The sequence below is a fragment of the Coenobita brevimanus genome, chromosome 8, assembly GCF_032717465.1.
Source record: "Coenobita brevimanus isolate Jiangsu-jjx chromosome 8, ASM3271746v2, whole genome shotgun sequence".
In the NCBI taxonomy this organism is placed as follows: Eukaryota; Metazoa; Arthropoda; class Malacostraca; order Decapoda; family Coenobitidae; genus Coenobita; species Coenobita brevimanus.
In genome coordinates this window covers 43429048-43439047 of record NC_136961.1, presented here as the reverse complement: position 1 = coordinate 43439047, position 10000 = coordinate 43429048, and positions in this window count along the sequence as shown.

Below are 10000 nucleotides of genomic sequence, written 5' to 3'. Positions count from 1 at the left end.
AGATGGAAGAATTGATGAAGAAGGGGTGAAAGAATTAATGGAGGAGGTGAAGAACAGATGAAAGAATTAATGAAGGAGGTGAAGAAGAGATGAAAGAATTGATGAAGGAGATGAAGAGATGTAAGTACTGGGAAAAGGTGTAGGGGTTATATCTATGTAGTGGATGTCAGTACCACACCACACACTACCATGCCGTTCATTACCACACTACATACTGTCCCATTTCACACTGCCATACCTCACACTGCACACACTTTCGTACCACACACTCTCCTACACCTCACACCACCACACCACACATCGTCACACTTCACACTTCCACACCTATCAATGCCACACTCCACATTGCCACACCTCACACCACCACCCTACACAACCACACACCATACACCCACACACCACACAACCACACCTCACACTACCACACTTCACACATCCACACCTCACACCTCCACACCACACACTGCCACACCCCACACTACCACACTACACATGAGTCATATTCCAAACCACTGCACCTCCCGTCTTCTGCCACACATAAACACATCAAACAGTTCAGTAAAATATAGAAAGTATGTAACATAGACGAAGCTTCCATTATAACTACTAGCATCCTGAAGTACTATAGCAGGTTATATAATTTTAGTAGTTTCTTTAAAAATTGGTAAAAAGAATTGTGGGCTTCATTTTCCAGCTGATTTTAATTTTAGAGACATTGTTTAGACGTCTATGGAGAGTCCCTAATACCTCTCCCTTAGCGATTTATCCTGCAAATTAATCCTTAGTATCCTCTTGAGTGTCACTGATGCAGACGGCGTGGGAATGTAAACAGTCTAGGTGACATGAAAGGTGGGGTGTCGTACGTAAAATAAATCGCTTAGTGAGAGGTGTTACAGGCCTCCCGTGCCACCTGTACTGCGGTAGATATTTGTAGAAGGTAGGAATGTGTGGATGGACCTCTAGAAATGTTATATGTTTGTTTTTAAATCCTGTAGAATAAAGTTGATTTAATGTTACCTTACTGTCATTAACCTTTGTATGTGTGGTTTGGTTGAAGGGAGGTGGTGGTAGAGAGAGAAGGGCAATACTGTATGATTTTGTTATTATTATTATTATTATTAGTAGTAGTAGTAGTAGTAGTAGTACTGTAGTAGTTGTAGTAGTAGTAGTAGTACTAGCAGTAGTAGTAGTGGTAGTAGTAGTAGTGGTTTCAGCAGTGGTTGTGGTGGTAGTAGTAGTAGTAGTATTTGCCACCTCGGCCTCATCTGAACGTGAACCCAGTGGACTGCAGGCTGAAGTTACCCTCCTCCTGCAGTCCACCATCCTCTCCTGAGTGGGATAAAGAGGGAACTGAGGGACGTTTGTACAACCAGGAACAAGAGGTGAGGAACTGAGGAAGAAAAATATGCCAAGGATAGAAGCAGGGAATGAAACAACATTGTTTATGTGCCACCACGTGAAGGCGTCCCTCTCCATCACCTGCTGAAGGGATGAGGTCTAACCTTCACTAGCCACTCCACTAACTGAGGCCCACCCTGTTATTATTATTATTATTATTATTATTATTATTATTGTTATTGTTGTTGTTGTTGCTGTTGTTATTGTTGCTGTTGTTGTAACTTTGGGGCGATTGTATTCAGACTGAGAGAGACTTTTATAACTATGGTGGAATAATTAGGTCCATATAGATAGATAAATAGATAGACAGATAAATAGATAGATAGATAGATAGACACCCTTATATTGAGAGAGAGAGAGAGAGAGAGAGAGAGAGAGAGAGAGAGAGAGAGAGAGAGATACCACCCATCATGCCTCCCTCAGCAGTCAGCAGTGTGTAGTAAGCTGTTGGCAAGGAAGTGTAGCAAACCAACACTGCACACACCACAAGCCACCCACACCCACACCTGCCCCTCCACACCCACACTGCACACACCACAAACCACCCACACCCACACCTGCCCCTCCAAACCACCACTGCACACACCACAAGCCACCCACATCCACACCTGCCCCTCCACACCACCACTGCACACACCACAAACCATCCACACCCACACCTGCCCCTCCAAACCACCACTGCACACACCACATACCACCCACACCCACACCTGCCCCTCCACACCACCACTGCACACACCACATACCACCCACACCCACACCTGCCCCTCCACACCAACACTGCACACACCACATACCACCCACACCCACACCTGCCCCTCCACACCAACACTGATGATGATGATGATGATGATGATGATGATGATGATGACCTTGGCCCACTTCCCCACCCACCCCGGCTCTCCCCCACCCCCCTACCCTCTGCTGAGTTGACAGGACAGCGTGGGAGGACGGGCGCTGAGCAGGTGCTGAGTTGTGGAAGGGAAACGTCGCTGATTTGTAACTCTTTCCTACAATTTGCCCTCATATTGGTGTCATTATTTCCTGAGTGATTGAAAGGCTGGAATTTCGAGGATTTGGATGGTGTGTAATTGATTGTGTGATTGATGGTGATGTGTGATTGTGGTGTGTGATTGATGGTGATGTGTGGTTGACTGTGATGTGTGATTGAAGATGTGTTATTGACTGTGATGTGTGATTGTGATGTGTGATTGAGTGTGATGTGTGATTGTGATGTGTGATTGATTATGTTGTATGATTGATGATGTGTGATTGTGATGTGTGATTGATGGTGATGTGTGATTGATGGTAATGTGTGATTGATGTTCATGTGTGACTGATTGTGATGTGTGATTGATGGTGATGAATGACGGTGTGTGGAGCCAAGATTTTCCAAGCCTCAAATGATTGTGTGTTTGATTGTGCAGTGTGGATGGTGTGTCAGTGATTGTGCCGCGGAAGTAGGATAGTGATGGTGAGAGACTGACGAGGAGAGAGGGATGTCAAGCACAATATTTCCAACAATCACCTTTTTTTCCCCAGGGTGATTGCGGTTGGGAGATGGCATTACTGAAGGCTTGGGTGAAATGGTAAGTGATTGTGTGTTTTAACTGTGTGTTCTGTTTTTGTGTTTGGGAGAGGGAGAGAGAGGATGGGATGGGATGGGATGGGATGGGGATGGGATGGGAAGGAATTGAATGGGGAGAGATGGGATGGGAAGTGGTGGAGTGGGAAGGGATGGGATGAGAAGGGATGGGATGGAAGAGCGTTGAATGGGAGGGGTGGGATAGAAAGGGATGGAATGGGAAGAGATGGGATAAGATGGGATGGGATGGGTTTGGGTTGGGAAGGGATGGAATGGGAAAAGATGGGATGAGAAGGGATGGGATGGGAAGGAACTGAATGGGTGGGGGTGGGATGGGAAGGGATAAAATAGGATGGGATGGGGTGCGAAGGGATGAGATGGGAAGGGATGGAGATAGGAGCTGATAAAACGAGAAAAAGGAAGGAATGAAAGGAATGAAACTACAGGAGATAAGAAAGAAAACGACGATATGAAAAGTGCTGACTCTGAAGGCTGGGAAAATGACGAAGAAAATGAGGTGCACAGGACGAAGATGAGAAAAAAACAAAACGCGAATTAAAACATAGAAAAAGAAAAATGTGCTTCGCCCTTTTGCCTCGTCCCTGGCCCCTCCTCGCCTTGCAATCTCATACCTCCAGATTTTTGCCCCTTTTTTTTTGGGTGTGGGGGGGAGTGGGTTGCAGTTACGTGGTCTTTTCGGAACAATGTCCTGGTTCAAGGGTGAGGTGGGGGGAGTGGGTGAGGGGCAGGGGAGGTGGGGAAAGGGGTGAGGGGAAGGGTTGGGGGGGGGGAGAGGCCAGAGAATAAGCGCGTCATTGTCTCGGGTTGTCTTTTGCCTGAGTGTGTCGTCTTGTGCTCCCCATATCGCTCCCTTTGTCACCTCCCTCCCTCTTACGACAGAGAGAGAGAGAGAGAGAGAGAGAGAGAGGCCCACAGGGTCACTACTGGCTTCAATATTATGGTCACATCACATTCATCACACCATTGCCCTCCTTTGGTAATGGTGGTGAAGTGTGGTTGCACCCATCACTAACAGCCCTCTTCCTCTTCCACTTAAACCTGTAACATCACCATCGTCATCATCAATATCATCACCACCACCACCATCACCATCATCGTCATCATCATCATCATCATCATCATTGTCCCAAATCTGATCCACAGTTACTCATAGGGTGAGCAGGACACACACACACACACACACACACACACACACACACACACACACACACACACACACACACACACACACACACACACACACACACACACACACATACAAATAAAACAATAATCAGGGCCACAAGAGAGAGAGAGAGAGAGAGAGAGGCCTAGTAAGAGAGTGTCCTTACCTCCATAGTGGCGTCGCAATGAATATAATATGCCATTGTATCTCTCTCTCTCCCTCTCTCCCTCTCTCTCTCTCTCTCTCTCTCTCCTTTGACTTTTCTTCCCTCTGCTTCCCTCATTTTTTTTTTTTTTTTTTTTTTACGTTTCTGTCCAGTTTTCATTTCCTTACATTTTTTTCCCTCTATTTCCATTGCTTTCTTCAATTTTTTTCTTCGTGTTCACCTTCCTTGTCCAATTACCGTTGTTTTTGCTCTGTTTCTACCGCCTCCCCCACTCACCCCTCGACCGGGCAGTGGAGCAACTCGGTATATCAGTGCCACCACGTGAAGGCGTCCCTCTTCACCACCACGTAGCATTCCTATTGTGTACCTGTCCACTTTGTTTCTAGGCTTGTGTGTGTGTGTGTGTGTGTGTGTGTGTGTGTGTGTGTGTGTGTGTGTGTGTGTGTGTGTGTTTGTATGTGTGTGTGTGTGTCCCTTCTTGCCACATGTCCAGCCTACCTGCCCTCAGAGGTCAGGTGACACAGGGACAATGGAGGTATTGGGCAGGAGGTCAGGTCCATTGAGAGAGAGAGAGAGAGAGAGAGAGAGAGAGAGAGAGACAGACAGACAGACAGACAGACAGACAGGACAGAGAGAGACAGAGAGAGAGGTAAAAAGACGGAGAGGGGAGGGAAGAGGTGGCAAGGAGAGTGGAGAGGGGGGTGAGTGGAGGAGGTGGAGTGAGCAGAACAAGTTATTGAATTCCACACGACCTTGGACCAGAGGCTCATCCACACTCGCCTATCCTTGTCTTTGATTCCCGGGCTAGTTACATAGATATACAGACCTTCAAGCGAACAGTCTTGGAAGGACTGAAGGGTATGTTGCTGATTGATTTAGTTTGCACTCTTTGCATATAAACTGAACACACACACACACACACACACACACACACACACACACACACACACACACACACACACACACACACACACACACACACACACACGGCAACCATAGGGAAAAATTCGTACCCTTCATCACCTTATTCCTACACAACCGGTCCAGTTCACCTTCCCTACCACCTCCATGTTACTATTATTATTATTATTATTATTATTATTATTATTATTATTATTATTATTATCCCTACGTCATCTCCCTTTTCATTCCACTTGCCTCCGTCTCTCCTTGTCCTCCGTCATCTCCTTTTTCCTTCCTTCAGCATCTAGTCACCCTTTTCCTTCCTCATTTCCCTTTCCTTCCTCATTTCCCTTTCCTTCCTCACTTCCCTCTTCCTTCCTCACTTCCTCTTTTCACTTTCCCTTCCTTATTATGCTTACTCATTCTCTTCTTTCTTCCTTACTATGCCTCCTTCCTCATCTTCTTCCTCCTTCCCTCCTTCCTTGCCAACCAGTTCTGTCAGTTCATGAGTATGGAGAGTCACGTGCACAGGGCATCCTAGGCCAGTGACTTAATACACACACACACACACACACACACACACACACACACACACACACACACACACACACACACACTCCTTTTTGCATTTACAGCATCACCATCATTTTTTTTTTTACAAGGATGATATAGAGGACTTTGAAGGTGGCAAAACCGACCTTATATACCTCTCTCTCTCTCTCTCTCTCTCTCTCTCTCTCTCTCTCTCTCTCAATTACCTTTTTAATCAGCATAAAAAATAGAAAAAAACATCATGGAAAAAAACGAAGAAAACTGAAAAAAAAATCGTCTTTCAGATAATTATTAAATCTCTTCAGTACAAACGCTTTTTTTTTTCCCAGTTTATTCGCTCATTTTCAGACGATTTCCCTCAGCTCGAGATGGGCCTTTTGGTATATATATATATTTTTTTCTTTTTTTTTGACTTCCAAGCTATTTTTTTGTTATTATTATTATTATTATTGTTGTTGTTTTATTATTATTATTTTTATTTTTATTATTATTGTTATTATCATTATTATTATTATTGTTGTTGTTGTTGTTATTATTATTATTATTATTATTATTATTCAGACAACCTCAGAGGACTTATTTATTTATTTATTTTTTTTTTTTTACATTATCTCGTCACGTAAGGAAGCTCCCCTAACACCTTTTCCTTGGCGATTTATTTTGGCTTGTTGCACCTTACTCCTATTACAGCTTAATTCACGTACCTCTGAATTTCGTCCATATTGCAGTTTATTTCACGTAGCTCAGATTTTCGTTCTTTTGCAGCTTATTTCACGTAGCTCAGATTTTCGTCCTTATTGCAGCTTATTTCACGTGGCTCTGAATGTCGTCCATATTGCAGGTTATTTCACGTGGCTCAAATTTTCGTCCTCATTGCTGCTTATTTCACATAGCATCGAATTTCGTCCTTATTGCAACTTATTTCACGTACCTCCCCATTTCGTCCTTATTGCAGCTTATTTCACATAGGTCAGATTTTCGTCCTTATTGCAGCTTATTTCACATAGCTTCGAATTTCGTCCTTATTGCAGCTTATTTTACGTATCTCCGAATTTCGTCCTTATCGCAGCTTATTTCACGTAGCTAAGATTTTCGTCCTTATTGCAGCTTATTTCACGTACCTCCGAATTTCCTCCTTATTGCTGCTTATTTCACGTAGCTCAGATTTTCCTCCTTATTGCAGCTTATTCCACGTACCTCCGAATTTCGTCCTTATTGCAGCTTATTTCACGTGGCTCAGATTTTCGTCCTTATTGCAGCTTATTTCACGTAGCTTCGAATATCGTCCTTATTGCAGCTTATTTCACGTACCTCCGAATTTCGTCCTTAGTGCAGCTTATTTCACGTAGCTCAGATTTTCGTCCTTATTGCAGCTTCTTTCGCGTAGCTCAGATTTTCGTCCTTATTGCACCTTATTTCACGTAGCTCCGAATTCCGCCCCTATTACAGCTTATTTCACGTAGCTCATTGGCAGAAAAAACACAATACTGTAGCTCCACATCCTTTCCATAACACTTCTTCGTGACTAGCATCATACTCTAGGGCTAATGGATTGTTAGAACTCAGTATGCAAGAAGGAGGGATGGCAATTTTAGGCCAAGTTAGAGTGAAAAGAGTATGGCTGGTACGAGTGGGGCGAGAGAGAGTGTGTGGGACGAGTGGGGCGAGAGAGGGTGTGTGGGACGAGTGGGGCGAGAGAGAGGTTGTAGGGTGAGTGGGGCGAGAGAGGGAGTTTGGGGCGAGAGAGGGTGGTGGGCGAGTGGGGCGAGAAGGAGTGTGGGACGAGTGGGGCGAAGGAGGGAGTGTGGGACGAGTGGGGCGAAGGAGGGAGTGTGGGTCGAGTGGGGCACGAGAGGGAGTGTAGGTCGAGGGGGCAAGAGAGGGCGGTTTGGGCGAGTGGGGCGAGAGAGGGTCGAGTGGGACGAGTGGGTCGAGTGGGGCGAGGGAGGGAGTGCATGTCGCCCCCAAACGTACCCATGCCCTTGAAATGCCCGTCCTTAAGCCCCATATATTTTGCCCCATACAACCCCCCCATTATTTTGCACAGCTCATGATTATTACCCTTTATCAGCCTCCTCAGCGGCGGCCTTGGTGGGGAGGAGAAGGGGAGGAGGGTGGGGAGATGGGGAGGGAGGTGGGGAGAGGCAGGGAGAGAGGTACAGAGAGGGATGGTAGGGTGGGAGAGGCAGGGAAGGAGAGATAGGGAGGGAGAAGGGAGGGAACGGAGAAAGAGAGAGAGAGAGAGAGAGAGAGAGAGAGAGAGAGAGAGAGAGAGAGAGAGAGAGAAGGAAAGGAGAAAGGACCAAGTATATATGTAATTTTAATATCGACACACCTGGCCACAATATCAAACAGGAGGGTGCTGAGGTGTAATATGCAGAATAAACCACAAAGGAAAAGGTGCTACGGAGCCTCCTAAGCCTAAGAACACGGGCCTCAAACTGATGACTGGGGATGAGGTGTTTGTGAAATGTTGCGTGCACTCTCCGTAGACTTCAAGAGCATCAGGCCTCCCGTGATAGCAGTCAGTCTTTCTTTCTTCATTCGAGAGAGAGAGAGAGAGAGAGAGAGAGAGAGAGAGAGAGAGAGAGAGAGAGAGAGCGAGAGAGAGAGAGAGAGAGAGGGAGGGAGGGAGAGAGTAACAATCCATCCAACAATTATTTTCTTTCCCAAATAAAAACATCAAAAAAATATCCATGAATCGTACGCAGTTCACTTTAACTTGGCGTAAAAGTGCCATCTCGCCATCTTGAATGCTGAGCTGTAGTGGGAGGTTAACACTAGAATATGGTGCTAGTCACGAAGAAGTGGAGAGGGTTGTAAAGCCGTGTGATGTCCCGTTCTGCCACTGAGCTACACACACACACACACACCCACCAACACCTCCCCACCACACCCACACCCACACACCCACCCAAAGACAAGGCAACAGAAGCTAAGCAGTTTATATATAGCAGAAGCGGGCAGTCTATACACAAGGTTAGGTACGTGAGAGCAGCTGCATAAGTACGAGGGGAGTGCAACTGGCCTTGTCCCAGATACTGTCCTCCTTATACCCCTCCCCCACCCTCCTGACTCCATTCCCTCGTGCCCTAGTGCTCACATCCCTGGCCTTCCTAGTACCCTCATTATGTTTCTGTCCTAGCCCCTCCCCTTCTTCCCCATCCTTCCCCTTCCTTTCTCTCCCTAGTATCCTCAATATGTTTCTTCCCTATCCCCTCCCCCTTCCCCTCTTCCCCTCCCCCATCCTCCCCCTCCCTAGTACCCTCAATATGTCTCTGTCTTATCCCCTTCCCTTCTTCCCCTCTTCCCCTCCCCCATCCTCCCCCTCCCTGCCATCCTCCCTCTCTTCCTGGACTAATGTGTCAAGGATAAGTGCTACAATCTTTATTTTTTTCTTTCTTTTTCTTTTGTCTGCCTGCGTTCGTGACCCAGTGAGAGAGGAGGAAGGAGGAAGTGGAGAGAGGATAGAGAAGAGATGAGGAAATGGAGAGAGGAGAGAGAACACAGGAGAAAATGGAGGGGAAAAGAGGGAAGAGGAGAGAAAAAAAAGAGGAGGAAAGAGGGAGGGGAGAGGGTACAGAAGAGAGGTAAGAGAAGGAAATAGAGAGGAGAGAGAAAGGAGAATAAAAGGGAAGCTGAGAAGAGAGAGAGGAAAGAGAAATAGATATGAGAGAGAGAGGGAGAGAGAGAGAGAGAGAGAGAGAGAGAGAGAGAGAGAGAGAGAGAGAGAGAGAGAGAGAGAGAGATGGAAAAAGAAAATGCGAAATAAAGGAAGATGGCAAGAAGAAGAACTTTTCAAGGAACGAGGAAATACGACAGAGGCGAGAAGACAAGGCCAAGAATGACGCAAAGAGAGAGAGAGAGAGAGAGAGGGAGAGAGAGAGGATATGCACACAAAATACTGAAGATTAAGAGACCCTAGCTGATACACAAATAATAATAATAATAATAATAATAATAATAATAATAATAATAATAATAATGATAATAATAGTAGTAGTAGTAGTAGTTGTAGTAGTAGTAGTAGTAGTAATAGTAGTGGCTGTTGTTGTTGTTGTTGTAATAATGACAACAACATTAATAATAGTAATAATAATAAAACTAAAAACAAGGAAACCGAGACCTTCTACCAACTAGGGTCATATTCTAGGAGGCTTAGAAGGCTCCGCAACAAATTTTCCTAGGCGACTTATTCAGCATATTACAC